This window comes from Solanum dulcamara, chromosome 7, assembly GCF_947179165.1.
Source record: "Solanum dulcamara chromosome 7, daSolDulc1.2, whole genome shotgun sequence".
In the NCBI taxonomy this organism is placed as follows: Eukaryota; Viridiplantae; Streptophyta; class Magnoliopsida; order Solanales; family Solanaceae; genus Solanum; species Solanum dulcamara.
This window is the reverse complement of record NC_077243.1, coordinates 74868337-74886985: the sequence shown is the minus strand read 5'-3', so window position 1 is coordinate 74886985 and position 18649 is coordinate 74868337. Positions and strand designations below refer to the sequence as shown.

At 34.7% G+C, this 18649-nt stretch overlaps 1 pseudogene; it reads right to left on the bottom strand.

Moving 5' to 3' along the window:
• Window positions 1-11917: 11917 nt before the first annotated feature.
• Window positions 11918-17404, bottom strand: LOC129896546 (U-box domain-containing protein 5-like; annotated as a pseudogene).
• Between the last annotated feature and the right edge of the window lie 1245 nt (window positions 17405-18649).

The following is an 18649-nucleotide window of genomic DNA, read 5'->3' as shown; positions in this document are numbered from 1 at the left end:
TCAAAGTAGCCACTAACGCGCGGTTATTCGGCGATTTGAAAAATTATTTGACTTACTTTTGAAAATATTAATTTAAAAGGAAACGAAGACTTTAGAATTATTTTTTAGAAAAACAATGATCAAACTTAAACATTGAAAATAATATATATGTATATAAAAAAAAATAAAAGTTTATCAAATGACTAAGTAAATGTAGAAAATTATTTAAAGAGTAAATTAACATGAATTAGTTTATCCTTGGGGAAATCTAATTAAGTTAAAATAAATTAAAATTAATATCTAAGAAAAGATAAATAACATAAGTAAATAAATTATTACAATCCGAATCAAAATAAAGAAACAATAAATAATACATAAAAATATGGTCCGACACTTAGTTTCTGTATGCCTGGACTAAACTGTTGGGCCATCTGTGTTTTGGGCATTAAGCACAATTCCACTGTATATTACAGTTGTATCTACACTGTATATCGGACTATATATACACTGCATATAATGTATACAACATTATTTTATTGCATATCAGATTGTATAGATACTGTATATCAGTGTATACGACACTATTTTTACCTGTATTACATGTATACAGCCCAATATCAATTCAAATCATGAATATTACCTTCTTTTTCATGTATCAACTTTTCAATAATTCGAGCAAGATGACGTGAGACTTAAAACTCAATGATATGCAAGGATGGAGTTCAAAGATGGACTAGAATTGATATCACATGCACCAAAATAAAATTACATAAGCATTTACTTATTTTAAGCTAAATCAAGGAATATATCACTTAGATTAGAACCTTCGTGGGTTAAATGTTATAAGAACACTGTTCTTAGTCTAAATTTTGACTTCAATCTCCTATTTTCCTTGAAGAAAAATATAGATTGAAAGCTAAAAATTTTCACAACTTTTAGGCTGGGGACAAGAGTCCAAAATCCTAGCCAAGTTGAAAAAATTTCTAACTTTGGGGTGACTAAAAAACCACTCACTTCTTCTCCTTCTTAACAAGAATATGAGCCTTTATATAGGCTCCAAAAATTTTAAATTTTCATACAATTTTCGATGTGGGAGATTGAAGATTTTTTTTTTTAGAAAAAACTAAAAATTTCAAAAATGCAAACTATAAGTAAACTAACATAACTAACATTGTATTTAGTTAAAAATAAAATCTTTTTGAGATGATTTTCGAATAACTACATAAATAGTAATCAAAGATATAGTTATATAGAAATATGTATATTATACTAAAATTTATAATAAAAAAAAATAGTTAAGAATAACATGAAAATATCTTTATTTTTTATAAAAGCTAATTATTTCAAAAATGTTCTAAATTTAAAGAAACTAGATAGCTAATTTTCGTTGTGGAGGGTCAAAATTGAGTGTCAACAGCTGTCTCTTTCTTTGGATAGGATCGATAAAAGAGATCCTAGACAAAGAAAATTGACAAATCCAATTTTGACTGACTCTATCTTCATCTTTATGAAAAGGGGTCGGTACGAATTTTGGAATTATGGTTGGACCCCGAAATAACCACACACCCTTTCGATAGGAATATGGTTTACTGTGGTGGAAGTCGTTCCTCAGCTCGTGTCCTATGAGTTTGATATTCCTTTTCGGACTGTGTCCCAGTTCGCTGCTAAGAAAAGGTTTCATGTTGTGCTGCATCCTTTTTAATGTCGTTCCACTTTCATTCATCCTCTTTGCATGCTGAAAATCTTCATTGATCTATTGGTAGGATAATGTTGCTCTATCAGTAGGATGGTGATCCATTGATAGGATACTTAGCAAAATAAATGCATGTCCATCGATAAGACGAATAAAGATAATCCATCTATAGGATAATGCTGCTCCATCGGTAAGAGAGTGATCCATTAATAGGATACTCGACAAAATAATCGTATGTCCATCGATAGGATGAATGAAGATCCATTGGTAGGATATAAATGCATGTCCATCGATAGAATGAATGAAGATCTATTGGTAGGATATGTTGGTCCATCGATAGGACAAATGATGATCCATTAGTAGGATGATGTTGTATGTCCATCGATAGGACGAATGAAGGTGATCCATCGGTATGATATGATGCATGTACATTGGTAGGACGAATGAAGGTGATCCATCAGTAGGATATTTTAGCAAAATAACTGTTTGTCCATCGGTAAGATGAATGAAGATCCATTGGCAAGATATGTTGGTCCATCGATAGGGCGAATGATGATCCATTGGTAGGATGATGTTGCATGTCCATTGATAGGACGAATGAAGGTGATCCATTGGCAGGATATGATGCATGTCTATTGGTAGGACGAATGAAGGTGATCCATCGGTAGGATATTTCGGCAAAATAACTGTCTATCCATTGGTAGGACGAATGAAGATCCATTGGCAAGTTATATTTCAAATCTTCTCTGATATTTGATGCATCTTACTTATGCCCTTCAGGCGTTTATAACGCTAGAAAATGCTGATGTTTCTCTTCGATGAGTTCGATATACAATGGCCTTCTAGGAAAATAAATATGTAAATGTCATCATCTTGGATGATTTGAATGATGTAAGATACTCTTGGCAATGCAATATAATGAAATGACCCTCTTGACAATAATATGCAATGTCATCCTCTTGGATGATTTGAATAATGCATGACCCTCTTGGTAATGCAATGAAAATGAAATGGCCCCCTCGGTAATGCAATGTAATGAAATGACCCTCTCGACAAATAAATATGCAAATGTCATCCTCTTGGATGATTTGAATGATGCACAACCCTCTTGGTAGTGCAATGTAATAAAGTGGCCCTCTTGGCAATGAATATGCAAATCTCATCCTCTTGGATGATTTGAATAATGCACGACCCTTTTCGCAATGCAATATAATGAAATGGCCTCTTGGCAATGCAATGATAATGAAATGACCCTCTTGGCAATGATATAATAATGAAATGACCCTCTTGGCAATGATATGATAATGAAATGACCCTCTTGGCAATGATATGATAATGAAATGACCCTCTTGGCAATGAATATAATAATGAATGACCCTCTTGGCAATGAATATGATAATGAATGACCCTCTTGGCAATGAATATGATAATGAATGGCCCTCTTGACAATGATATGATAATGAAATGACCCTCTTGGCAATGATATGATAATGAAATGACCCTCTTGGCAATGATATGATAATGAAATGACCCTCTTGGCAATGATATAATAATGAAATGACCCTCTTGGCAATGAATATAATAATGAATGGCCCTCTTTGCAATGAATATGATAATGAATGACCCTCTTGGCAATGATATGATAATGAAATGACCCTCTTGGCAATGCAATAAAAATGAAATAGCTCTCTTAGCAAATGAATATGCAATGTCATCCTCTTGGATGATTTGAATGATGCATGACCCTCTTGGTAATGCAATGAAAATGAAATGGTCATCTTGACAATGAATATGCAATGTCATCCTCTTGGATGATTTGAATGATGCATGACCCTCTTGGTAATGCAATGAAAATGAAATAGCCCTCTTGGCAAATGAATATGCAATGGCCCTCTTGGTAATGAATATGTAATTCCATCATCTTAGATGATTTGAATGATGCATGATCCTTTCGGTAATGCAATGAAAATGAAATGGCCATCTTGGCAAATGAAAATGCAAGTGTCATCCTCTTGGATGATTTGAATGATGCATGACCCTCTTGGTAATGCAATGAAAATGAAATGTCCCTCTTGGCAAATAAATATGCAATGACCCTCTTAGCAAATAAAAATGCAAATGTCATCCTCTTGGATGATTTTACAGTAACTCTGACTCCCCCAATCCACCTTTTTCATATGTACCAATAGGACACCATCAATATCTGACTCTAATCCACTAATTTCACTTCACAACGCATCGATTGCTATCTACTTTACCCACGACCTCATGCCTACTATGCGGACAAATCTAGCAACCATAACATAATCCGAATGAGCATATACATGAAAACATCATTAATTTACCATTTCAGGAATAATATACAGTTTTACAATATAAATCTCAAATACAACAGTCAACATGATAACACTTGGATCTTCAGTCCTTTAATATCAATTTTTACACATGATGGACATGCTGAATTATAATCTGGTCAGTTTTTCTATCATCACACATATAGTCAAGATCAATTCACAGATAATAGTCATATAATTGTTTTCTCATGGAACCCATACTCAAGCTGTTAGTGTGTCGGCATGACACTCAATCCAATAATTAGTATGTGTCGGAATATGACACTCGATCTAATATAAATGTCAGAATGTGACACCCAATCCAATATCACAATCACAAACACAATCACAGTCCACAACGAATAGTTCACATACTTGCACAATCAAGTAACAGATTCATTGCATGCAATTGTTCATGATTAGTCATTTCATTAGTTTCATTCTACTTTTCCTTCATTAATAATATTTCATCAAGCCTTCTTAATTTAAGGCATCACTTTAGGTCGAGCAAGTTCAAGATTATGGATTTTATGATCTGGGGATTGTAGACCAATCATGCCACATATCAATCACACAACCACAATAATTAAATGCATAGAAAACTTCATAATATTACTCAATCGCTATTATGCACTATTAAGAGTCTCTTTATGATATAGACTAAATCATAACCTATAGCCATATGTAATCAAATAGGTTCATGGCATGAAATCTATCAACACTAAGTCATTCACATTCACCCTTTTATTTTATGATTTGCATTACTCAAGTAATTCACAAGGAATAATCAGCATAAACGCACACAATTATTGGTATAATCACATCCCGTTATGTACATCAATAACTCATAATCCACAGGTCTCAAAATCTTCTAACAACCCAGTAATAATCTACATTTAATCCAACAAGGGTTATTACACTTTTAAAAAAATTTCATCAAGGTTAACATTCAAATATCGGACCTTTATCACTAGTCACATAATAATCATACCCACATCATATATTCCACTCTAAACAATAATTGGCAATCATTTAACGATCCAGGCTCCGTACCTGAAGGCCTAGGCATAAAATCTCCTATCAATCTACATTATATTAAGCAATGAGAACGAATTTATAACTACTCAATTGAAAAAACCTAGCATACCTGGGCACCAAGAAATTGTAGAAAGATTATAGCATAATCCTTGACTTTCGGAAAGATAATCTATGGAGATGGGTTTGAAATTCGTGGGTTGTAGCATTCCTTGCACAAAGAATCTCTTCTTCCCTTCTCTTTAAGTCTAGAGCAGCTTTTTGGGGATTTCTAGGGTAACCCTCATCTATTTTGGCTTAGGGGAAGAAAGAGATGATAAAAAGAAGCCTCATTTCCATTCTGTCCCGTCAAATCCCTCCATAGCGGCTTAAATCCCACTCTAGCAGCCCAACACGGATAGTGCTCAGTAAAATAGACATAACCTTTTACTTCAAACTTTAAATGAGGTAAATTTTATGACGTTGGAAAGAAGACTCATAGACCTTTAATTTGATAAGTAATAGGATACCTAATTCATTATATACTGAGAGATATAATTATTTGAAGTTGACCCTAGTTTGAACTCAAGTCCAAAACTAAATCGAAAAGACACTTTCAACTCAACTTTGAGGTAGGAGCATAGTACGACCTTAATTCACAACTAATGCACTCTCGTATCAAAGAATTGATCCTAGTCTTATGACGAAAGAGATTAGTATATCTTTACTGTAGATATTTTTAGTAACAACGGGCTAGGTCGTTACACATTGTCTTTCACTCACTTCTAATACACAGCTGACTTATTATTTTATTTTTTTGCTTCTTATCCGGTGTTCAGCATCCGCATTGAAGTCTGATATTTTGGCGGTGTTCGGTACCTACATTGGAGCCTAATTATTTTGGATTCGTGCTGCATAGGATCTATTGGCAGAAGAGATTAATGAAGGCAAGCTACAAGCAATATATTTGAAAAGAAAACAGAGAGAAACTTAACGTTTTATTGCGTTGAAAACCAGAGAGAATGCAACTATTTAAATAGACTTGCAGACCAGCAAATTTGGACAAAAAACAAGGTACTAGCTTATCACTAACCCATGACTCTAACAGATTTATTTCAACTAAATTAGGACTCTTAAAACTTGGTAACTGAAAACGTAAAAATCTTCCAAAAATACTGACACAACTTTTGAATCAGTCAACTAACACTTCCCCTTGATTCATAGTCACACACTCTGAACTGTAATCTGAAAAAAAATTCATGCTTAGTCTGAGGAAGAGACTTCATAAATATATCCCCTTCTTGCTCATTTGTCCCACAGTATATCAACACAATCCTTCCATCAGCTACTAGTTTTTGAATGAAGTGATGTTGCACATCGATATGCTTAGTTCTCACATGGAAAGAGGGATTCTTAGTCATATTAATTGCTGATTTGTTAACACAAAAAATCTCAGTAGCCTCCTTTTGCTCGTAACTGAAATCTACAAGTAGTTTCCAAAGCTATAAAGCTTGTCGTGCTGCTAAACTTGTTGTTGTATACTCTACCTCAGACGTAGACAGAGCTATTGTCTTCTGCTTCTTTGAACTTTATTTCACCGCTCTAAAGCCAAGGTTGAAACAACTGCCAGAAGTGCTTTTTCGATCATCTAAGCAGCCTGCATAATCACTATCTGTAAAGCCAACCAGTCTGAAATTTGACACTTTAGAATACCAAAACTTATCGTTCCAGCAACATAGCATAGAATTCTTTTTGCAGAACCAAAGTGTTGCTTTGTTGGACTTTGCAAAAACCTGGACACAATACTAATAGAAAAAGAATGTTGGGTCTAGTACGCGTTAGATCATTTAAGCCACCAACTAGACTTCAAAATAATCTCGGATTTGCTTTCTCAGTTCCATCTTCACGCTGCAACTTCTCATTGATATTCATAGGTGTAGCTATTGCTTCACTTTTCATCATATGGAATTTTTTTAAAAGATCCTCTGCATATTTTTTTTGAGAAATAAAAATTCCATCTTTGTCTTGGATAACCTCGAGCCCCAAAAAGTATTTCAGTAAACTCAAATCAATCATCTCAAAGTTTCTCATCATAATGGACTTGAAATCATAAACTACAGACTTTGAGGAACCAAAATAAATCATGTTATCAACATAGAGACAAATGACCAAAAATTCTCCAATACCTCGCTTCTTCAAGTACAATGTTGACTCATTTTCACTTCTTGTGAATCCACTATCTTGAAAGAATGAATCAATTTTGTTGTACCATGCACGCGGAGCTTGCTTTAGCCCTAAAGAGATTTTCTTAACTTGTAGACTTTGTTCTCATTTTCATTAATAACAAATCCCTGAGGTTGTGAAACATAAACCTCTTCTTCCAGACACCATTCAAAAAGTCGAACTTCATATCAAATTGATATACGGGCAAATATAATTGCATATCCAGAGCTAAAACAACTCTCACTGTTTCAAATCTAGCAACAGGAGAAAAAGTTTCTTCAAAGTCCATACCTTGTTTTTGTGAATATCTTTTTGCCACGAGCTGAGCTTTGTGCTTTTGAATGCTCCCATCTGCATTGTACTTTATTTGAAACACCCATTTGAGCCCAATCACATTTCTTCCTTTAGGTGAATCAACTAGCTCTTATGTAGAATTTCTTTCAATTGCTTGTATCTCTTCTATTATTGCACTCTTCCATTCAGATTGTTCTGTTGCTTCTTCATAACAAACAGGATCTGGGATTTGGTTTGTTTTCCCTTGTTGATCTTCTTGGTGCAATTGGCTCAACTGAAGACTCATAAACTGGTGCAACTGTTGTAGGTGTAATTGACGAGCTAATTGGTGAACTTACTGGAGAAGAATTGGGTGAGTTTCTTGGAGTAGGATCTGCTGCAGGTTTTTCATCACTAGATAACAATTGGATACTTGATCTTATATTTTCAGAACTGAAATTCTAGTTTGCATCCTCATTAAACACAACATTTCTACTTATACTTTGCCACTTATGAGATTATATAGACGATATGCTTTGGATTGAAGACTATAGCCAACGAAAATGTATTTTTTATATATTTCATCTAGCATAGAATGAAAATTAACCAAAGCATATGCTATACAATCAAAGATTCTCAAGTGGCTTACCCGAGGCTTCTTACCATTCCAAGCTTCAAGAGGTGTTGCATTCCAAATCGCCTTTGTTGAAGATATATTCAAAAGATAAACAACGGTTACAATAGCTTCTCCCTAAAAGTAATCTGGTAGACCCTTTTTTTTCAACGAGCTTCTAGCCATTTCCAACACCATCCTATTTTTTCGTTCGGCCACACCATTTTGCTTTGGTGTGTATGGTGTTGTAAGTTCCCTGTGAATTTCATTCTCATCACATAACATATTAAATTTATTAGATAAAAATTTACCGCCTCTATCAGTACGGAGTGATTTTATCTTCCAGCCACTTTGATTCTCCACAAGTGCTTTAAATTTCTTGAAATTCTCAAATGTTTCTGATTTAAATTTCAAGAAATAAATCCAACTAAAGTGCCTGTAATCATCAGTAAACATCAAAAAATACCGACTACCACCAAGGGATTCTGTTTTTATTGGCCCACACAAATTAGTGTGCACAAGTTCAAGACTTGTTGTGGCCTTCCATGATTTTCCTACTGAAAATGATTTCCTAGCTTGCTTCCCGTAAATACACCCTTCACACAATTCAAGATCATTAATTTTTGGCAAGCCAATAACTATATCTTTTTGAGCTAAAAGTTTTAACCCATTAATATTCAAATGCCCATAACGTAAGTGCCATAGATTAGTCTCATTCTTTCCTTTAACAACTAAGGCAATGTTTTCAACATTTGAGATATAAAGGGGAGGCATTTTGTTTCTAGTCATAGGTACATGAGCTACGGTGCATCCAAATTTCTTATCCTTAATATCACATGCTTGATCGTCAAAAACAACTGAGTATCTACTAGTCATCAATTGACCGACACTTAACAGGTTATGAGCTAAAGTGGAAACATATTGCATAACATATAAAAGCTTCACATTACCTTGGACAGTTTTTATCTCAATTGTACCTTTTCCTTCAACGCGCACTTGTTTGTCATCTCCCAGGCTCACCTTGCTTTTCTGTGAATCATCAAGATCTCTAAATAGAGACTTTGAACTTGACATTGTGATTAGAGCATCCGCTATCAATGAACCACACAATATTTGCACTTTCAATTATGGGAGAATGAGCCATAAACAACTTACTTTCTTCTTCCACTTTTTGTGTGAAATTGACCTCTTTTTGCTCATCTTTTGACTTCTTCCAGCAATCAACCTTTTTATGGCCCAATTTATTATAGTATCGGCATTGGATTTTGCTCATGTATTGATATGAGTCACCAACCTAGTTTCTACCTCTACCATCACCACGACCTCGACCACGAAAATTGCCTCTGCCATGTCCCCGCCCTGCTGAGTTCTCTGTTTTTCCTTTGTAAGAAAACTCCCCCTTTACCTAGAAAGCCATATCTTGAACTTTCTCACGTGACCTATTTAGCCTATCTTCATGAGCTAGCAAGGAACTCATTAATTCATCAAAAAAATAGGTAGATAGGTCCTTAGATTCCTCAATTGCAATTACAACATGCTCAAATTTGGTGGTTAAACTTTCAATACTTTAGACACAACAATTTTGTCAATTTTTTCAACATAAGACCTCATCTTATTAATAATAGCAGATGTTCTAGACAAATATTCTTGTACAGATTCATTTTCATTCATGAACAATGTTTCAAAATCACGTCGTAGAGTTTATAGTTTGACAACAATTACCTTATCATCACCAAAGTACTCTTGCTTAAGGATTTCCCATGTCTGTTTGAAAGTCTCAGCTGCTGATATGCGAGGGAAAATGTCATCATGAAGTGATTGCAGGATCATGAAGAGAGCTTTTGAGTCTCTTTTCCGATGTTCCCTCAGTTGGTTGTCATTCCCTTCCAGAATTCCAGTCTCGACTACATCCCAGAGCTCTTGAGACTTGAAAAAAGTCTTCATTTTTAGACTCCAAATTTGATAATTTTTCCCTCTGAAAATTGAAATCAGAGGTTGCAACAAAGATGTTGTGCCATTCCCTGCCATGGAAATTTTCTGGGTTCTCTCAAACAAGAGCTCACAATATCTCTCTCTTTTTCTCTCTTACTTTACCAATCCCTACGTGAGGAAAGGATGGATCTCAACCTGGAGTTAAGCTCGGATACCGGGAGCTTAAGTGCACCTTGTGGTCGGGCCCTGGATCTCAACCTGGAGACGCATTTTTTATTTAATAATAATTTAACTTTTGAACTTCTCATTTTATCCGTATTGAGATAATTTATAGAAACACAAATATTTCTAACTTATTTAGATGTTAAGTTTTAAAAGTTTTGGCTTCATGTTCCTATACTATTGTCTTTTACTTAGCTATACATTACATTTTCTTTGTGGCCATATATTTAGAAGTTAGCCAGTTTATAAAAATTAAATCAGTGATCTGGATAATTTGTTTAGATACAATTTGCTTTCAGTTTCTAAGTTGGCTAAAGAATTACAATGTTAATTGTTGTTTTTTCTGACTTTTGTGTTTTTCATGATCTCTTTACAGTAAGGCCATTGGCGGAGCCAGGAATTTGTCAAAGGGTATGCAAATGTTCTTTTTAATTGTGTTAAGGGTGTATAAAATTTTTGATGGTAACAACTTCTTCCCGACTATTGTGGATGCTCTATGGTGCTCAGTAGGGGTGTACATAGACCGGGTTGGTTCGGATTTTTTACAAACCAAACCAAACCATTTGTGTCGGGTTATTAAATCTATAAACCAAACCAAACCAATAAAAGTCGGGTTTTTCGATATCAATTTTTCTCGGGTTTTTCGGGTTTTTTCGGGTTTTCGGGTTTTTTCGGGTTTCTCGGATTTTTCATAGTATCTAATAAAAAGCACAGAGCAGTGCTTCTTAAAAAGAGTTCTAGTGCAAAATATCAACATATAAGATGGAGGCAGAACATTGTTTGAAGTTTTAACTTTATAATATAACTTTATAAGATGTTTTTTTTTTTGTATATTATTTAGATGACCTTCTCAAGTCCAAATCTAAATGTAAGAAAGAAAACAAAAATTATGAAAAATTTTAAAAAAATATTTATAAATTACATTTTAATAAATATTTTTATGTATAACATAATTTAAAAGTAGTATATCTATAATCGGGTCGGTTTGGGTTCGGTTTGACTTTTTTTAGTTAAAACCAAACCAACCCTATAATGGTCGGGTTTTTTTTCCAAACACCAAACCAAGTCAAACCAAACCACTAGTCGTTTTTTTTTTTCTGGTTTGGTTCGATTTGTCGGTTTGGTGCGGTTTATCGGTTTGCCCTGTACAGCCCTAGTGCTCAGATTATTCAAAATTGTTTTCCTAACTATTGTAGATACTCTATGGTGCTCAGACTCTTCAAAATTATTGCCGCACCTGTGCAGATTCTCCAAATACAATACTTTTGGAGTGTCTGCTATGCACCAGTCAACATTTTTAAAAGGTCCGAGCAACATAGCGGATATTACATTCAGACTGATATTTCTGCATAATGTATTAGGATCTATCAGCTCAGAGAAGTGGTTTATCACATATATTGATTTATCAGACAGAAATTTCTGCATTACCACCTCAGGTGCACTTGGTCAAGAAGATTGGGTAATGGAAATAGAGTTTGACTCTTGAAACCCGAATTATCCCATATAAATTGAGACAAAGGGAGTACAAATTAAAGTAAAAATACATATTATTTAACCATGGTTAAGTAATAAAAGTATACGAGCAAGACGTGTGTGGTTAATATAATGTTGGACAGTCTAGTATTCAAAAAAATCTTTCTTAGTAAAATAAACTGTATTGGAAGATACTATACAGATACTAAAGACTTAAGTAAAGTCTTCCTTGTCAATACTAACAAAAAACTAGACAAATTTTACACTTCATATCATACAAAATCCTATACATGTTTATTTACAAGAAAAAAAATCAGCACACTACAGAGAGTTTGAGCATCTATTTTTTACTTTTAGCAGCAAAACCTTGTTTTGAAAATAACTTCCGGAGTAATCCTGGTGCCTTTGAACTAGACTTCCGCAACGTATAGTCAATGGTAGAGCCTTTAGAAATGTCAACATCTGCACCTGAAGATTCTCCATTTTTAGTAAACAGGCTCAGTAACTCCAAAGCCGAATCCTTCCCTTTGCTATTTCCGTTGAGAGAGATATTGGCGAGATCAGAAAAGACTCGTTCATCTGTGTGGATGACAAGTCGACAGTACTGAACGCATTGAGAGCACAAAGAGAGAAGGAGAGCCACTGCATGCTCCTGATCCTCGAGATTATCATTGTCGAGTAGTTTCACAATTGAAGGAATGCATCCATCGGTCTCAGCTATGGAAGCTGTAGCAACTTCAGTGATGCACAGATTTTTCAAAATAATAAGTGCGTCTCTAGCTAGAGCTGTATCTTCTAGAAAAGGGATCAACTTGGGAATGACATCTGAAGGTGTGATGAAAGAAACAATTCTGCTGTTTCCGGACAAGTTACATAATATTTTGATGGCTGGTCCATGCAATTCTCTGTTCTGGTCATCAAGCATCTCTAGAATGGGAGTCAGAGCACCCGAAGCCACAAGTTTTTGTTGACAATATTGGTGGCAGGACAACACCTTCAATAGAGAAAGGGCTTCTTTGGAAACCTCCGTTCCAAGAAATGATACCAGAAGTGTAAAAGTATCGTCATTCAAATATGGCAAACTGCTCCTGATATGAAAGAACCCGTGTAGAACTAGTGTGAGGAAACAAACGCAATACTAAAAGAGCAAGAGAACCCAAAAAGCAAAACGAAACAGCAGACAAGTTGAGCTTGCATCATTACACGTTAAGCAGGAATGTTTTTTTTTTTCTGGGAGCACGTTAAGCTGGACTACAAGTTAACACTCTAGTATCATATTTTTCTATAGCGCTTTGAATTTTTTTAACTTTATCTGACCCCCTTTTCCGCTTTTTTTTTTTTTTTTTTTTTTTTTGAGCCGAGGGGCTCTCGGAAACAGCCGTCCTACCTTGGTAGGAGTAAGGTCTGCGTACAATCTACCCTCCCCAGACCCCACGTTGTGGGATTTCACTGGGTTGTTGTTGTTGTTGTTGTTGTTGTTGTAATGCTTCTAACGGCCTTAACCAATTGGAACAAATTCATTTCACACTCTAGTAAGCTTTACCTTAAAGGGTGTCGAACCAATTTCACAAAAATTAACAACACAAAGACACATGGGGGGGGGGGGGGAAGTGAAGTAAAGGTTTACCTGCATTTTTGCAAAACTGTTGACAATGATAGACATCCCAGTATTTGGGAATTTAGATCATTTAAATCATGTGCATCTTTCAGAAATCTAATCATTGCTGGAACTAAATCCCCGGATGACATCCAATTGCAAGCTTGATCGTTATATTTGAAAATGTTGCTAATTTTTCCTACCAAGATGCACTGTGACCCCTAGGAAAGTGAACTGAGCCTGGTTAAAGGATTCAGGTCCATATCTTGAAACTGAACTTTGTGAATACTGTCATTGCTTTCCTCTGAGATCGCGTCGATGTTGTTTAGTCTATTAGCATAGGACACATGACCAGCATCTGAAGATCCATGAGATAAATTGTTGAAGTCGATAGGAAGAACTAGATTATTCATTGAGCTTCTCAAGCTAGCAATCGAATTAGAACAAGATTCCAACAAGTGAGCCCCTGCAGCCTCCATGCTGGGGTCGGGAACACTAACTCCATGTGTTGCACTCCACCTTGATATTAGGTCCTTCATTGTGTGATTCGGGGTCAAAGATAAGTTGGCCAATTTCCTTCTAGTTTTTGGACACGTATCATTACCTTCAGCAAACCATTTCAGAATCCGAAATCTTTCATATGTTTGTCCAGATGCAATTACAACAGGCTCATACATCAGTCTCAAAGACAAAGGACACTTAAACTCATCCGGTGGTAGAGAGCTCCGCAGAATGTCCACTTCAGCATCGTCAAGTCGACATCTCAAACGAGAGTTTGCTTCACATTGGTAAGAGTCTTCCTGCTGAAGAGAGCCATTCTCTGTTTGCTCTGTCACAATTGATTTTCCATGCTTATTAAGGAGCTTCAGAAATATTGATAAGATCCTCCTTTTTGTTGTCTCACCTTTAGCCTCTCTTTCCAGCAGTTTTTTTATGGATCTTTTCTCTATTGAAAGAGCTTTTAGAGATGTGATATGAAGCTTCCACATAGCAACTTGAATTGCCTCAAAGGCATTTTCTTCAGCTGAATCTGTTGTATTTACGTATCGACGAAGTAATTCCTTTAGAACTTTCCCTGCCTCCTCTTCAGAAGGGTCCAAGCTGAAAACCGCACCCCTCAGTTCAGCAATCAGTTGTAAAATCTGCAGCAAGTTTTTTCATTAAAGTGGATTGCCACAGGCCACCAAGAAAATGTAGTAGAAAAAAAGAGGAAAAAACCACGGAGAAAGACGATGAAGCCTCATGGTATAAGAAAGCAAAGACATGAAGAAACAACATAAATGAAAAAAATGCACTATGGATATGGAGAAATTAAGTTCCATGTAACATAATGTGCAGCCAAATGAGCATTACGGACTTTGTCATTTAGTTGAAAATCTACCAACTACCACAGGCTTGTATATACTTACATAACTGAAACATATCAAGAATTATGCAATCAAAACCACCAGAATAGAACATATGCACACATGAACCTCTCAAAGGGAATGTTTTCTGACTGACCTCTGCAGCAAGCGATACTGGAACCATATTTTGCACCTGGCTTAAGCTTTGCTCAAACAAGTTTCTTGATTTCTCACATCTTGAAAGTATAGAATCTCCTGTTAGCGCCTGAAAACACAATACAGATTCTTGTTCAGTGAATGAAGACAATAGACATAGAGTATCATCGTAGTACATTCATAATGTTTAGAAGTACTATATTGGTAATGTACATACATATAATTGCCTAAACCGAAGAACTGTGTTAGAAGTAGGAATGACAATGCTATGAATGTGCCTCTACCATCCAGGGGCGGAGCTACACCTTGGCAAGGGTGGTCAGATCCACCAGATTGTTAAGTTTTGTACCAATTTAACTGACGAAATTTCGGAGGAATGGGGTCAATCTACCAATACATGGGAGATATATTTTACAAAAACAGCCAAGAAGAAACAAGTTTGCTGCACACAAAGTATAGCTTAGTTGGTAGATCTCCCATTATTTTTGAGATATATTCAACAAAAACTGTTTAGTATAGCTTATTTGGGAGATAAATTTAACACAATCACTTAAAACAAAACTGGTTGGCTTAGCTTGTTCCAGAATGCATACCAAGTATAGCTTACTAGATTCACTGCAATGCTGAAGCAGTGTCTTGGCTTTGTCAATTTCAATGTTCAACCGGCAAAGTGCCTCTCTTCCGGAAGAGCATCCAGGACGGGCTGCTTCAATTTCAGGAAGTAATACCGAAACTCTAGTTACAAACTGAATTAGTTCCGTGCACATTAGATGATGCACCTGTCGTCATCATAACCAACAGAGATATTGGGTTAATTTAGAATAGGGAAATATTAGTTTAAGGCTTAAAGAAAACGGCACCATGGTATAGGAGACATGACAAGGAAATATTTAATGAATTGATCATTGCATTTAGAAAACTAACAACGTTTCAATGACAAAAACCCCAGCCAGCAGAATTTCCCAAAGAGGCAAGAACCTTTTGTTTTCAATAATTTTTCAGTTCCCTTCATGGAATTCTAACTAGGACTAAATTTTTTTTTGACAACCGTGATGTCCAGGGTTCTGCTATCCCCACCAGCACACATACTGTGTAACTCTGTCCACCAACACTTGGGATAGATGGATTAGTATTTTTGCAGCGCAGGAAATTGAACCTCAAACCTCATGGTTCTCAACGCACTTCATTGACCCCTAAGCCACACCCTCGGGTGCCATTCTAACTAGGACTATTGGAATCTCCAATTACTGGGAAAAGCCTCTTCTTTTAACTATGTAATTAACCAAGAAAAGGGATTAATAACCACTTGTACTAAGACAAGCCTACTTTAGAGTCAGATCTCCCATTACACTAACAATCCAGGAGGATAATTTTCTCAATCTCTCACCTGTGGGGATGCAAAAATAGAACTAAATCACAGAAAGAAAGAGAGGAGCTTAATATTATATACCTTAATAGCACGATAAGACGGTGGTATCTCACTTACTTCAGCAGAATCACTCCACATGATAAATTCTGGTAAAATGAGCAGAAAACAAAGTGTCAAATTTTAACATAGTACTAAATATGTTTTTGATCAGTTAACATAGTAGTAATAAATAATATCAACAGCAAATGAATACAAAGAGAAATACAAAGGCCAAGGGACTAAGAAACCAAAAGAAGAAATGATTCTCAACTACAAATCAAAAACAGAAAGCCTTGAATTTATAATGATAGACAAAATTTTGGTAATAACAAAATCCTTCAACTTAATTTTCTTCTTTTTCCAATACTCTTCAAATTAATATAGACAATCAGAACTGTTCATTTCTCAGATACATAACCAAATATCTATCCATTACAAAGCTTTCCAGAGTTGGCAATTCCAAATATTGAAAACAAAGATTATAACAAAATGACCATCAAAATTTAGAATTCTAAAAAAGTGATAATTTTCAATAGTTACCAAGAACTAAGCTGACAAAATTTCAAGAATTCTTACCCAGAGGAGAAACATACAGAACCCCTTCTCTGCTTAAGATGAAAATACAAACTTCAACACAGTTTTAGCAGTTTATTCAAAAATCATATAAGTCACTTCATCATTCACTTGGTGGGCAAGAAGAGAAACCCCACAAACAAGAAACACATACATTTGCATATTGCTATATAAAACATTCAGCTCAGCCTTTAATGAGCCTTCAAGAGTACAAGCCCAATTGAAAAGACTACCACAAAAGCCAAAAACCACACAGAAAAATAGCTGCTGAGAGAATGAAGACTTGAGAGAATGAAACCAAAGAAATAGACTTGACAAACCTCAATAAAGAAAGAGAGACTTGACAAACATAAATTAATCGCAGGTTAATTTAAAAAACACACCTCAAAATATTGATTGAACCAAATGTGTGTATAGTGTATACACACTTTGAAGTGTGTCTGGCCTGCGAATTTTTATCCATGTGATTTTTCTATTACTAACACATTTATGTGTTTCAATTTATATTTTCAACTAAGATTGTTCCATGTGTTAGTTATATGTTGCCACTTGCAATTCATGTGACAAATGTTTTTTTTAAAAAAGAGTATAATAAATACACCATCACATATTACTTGAGGTGTGATTCTCAAATTTAATTAATGATAGCTTATGTGTGTTTCTCACATTTTAAATAGTTTAAGAATCCGTTTAAATTAATTTATAAGCTATTTTCAACTTATAAAAATAAATATATAATTTAAAAACATTTAATTCTCAAAGTTAGGATTACATCGCATAAAATGGGATGAAAGGAGTAATGAATATGAAAGGAACAGAAATAGCAGACTCTCTTGAATGTTTTTGTTGTGTGGAATCAAAGGACCCTTTTATTAAATGAGTCTGTTAAAGTTACACTCTGAAACAAGACCCTACACTAAGCTAAAGGAACAATCTTTAGTCAACAACACTATTGCTAGTGATTATATTTCCTTTTCTCAATATAATCCTTATTTGTTAATTTGTATAGTTGACATTTATTTTTATTTTTTGTTTATTATATGTTATTGTCTTGGGCGAAAGAATCAATTTATCCACGATGAGTTAGGACATATGTTATTATGTTCTTGATTTTTTTTTATATCTATTGTTATTTAAAATATTATTTTTTATTGTTACAAAAATTGATTGTAATGTATCGCCTCGCACACTTCCATTTCTTTTTAGAAGGCATTCTTCCCAGATAAACTATCTACCTCGTAGTGTTCCGCCTCCCCCAAATGCTCAGTGTGGCAATTATTAAATATCTCATTTTAGGTAACAATAAATTTGATGTAATTATGTTATTATCTTATTATTTTTTTCATCATTTGTCGTTCCTTATTATTTAATCAAATTGTTTTTTGTTCTTTACTCTAATTCTCCTAGAAAAAAAAATATAAGTATCTCCTGAACTATAATTGAAGTTTTACAAGCACATTTTTCCTTTATTCATAGTATTCACTAAATTATTTTAAAGTAAAATTATTTATTCTCTTAGAGCTGATGTGGCAGAGAAAATATATTTCGACAGAGTGAAAAACAAAAAATGTTACTCCTTTTCTATATTAACCAAATTTTTTTTTGTTCTTTCCTTTTTCTTTCTTTATAATTACCTCACCACTAACTACACCTTCTCCACTATCATTATAATAATCGATGACACCATCTCCACTTATACAATTAAAAGCCACCACCTTCTTTGACACTTAACCTATACTTTCTCCCATAGCAGCCATCGAAAAGAAAAGGTTAGAATTTTAATTATATAATTATTAAATGTACTTTTTTATATA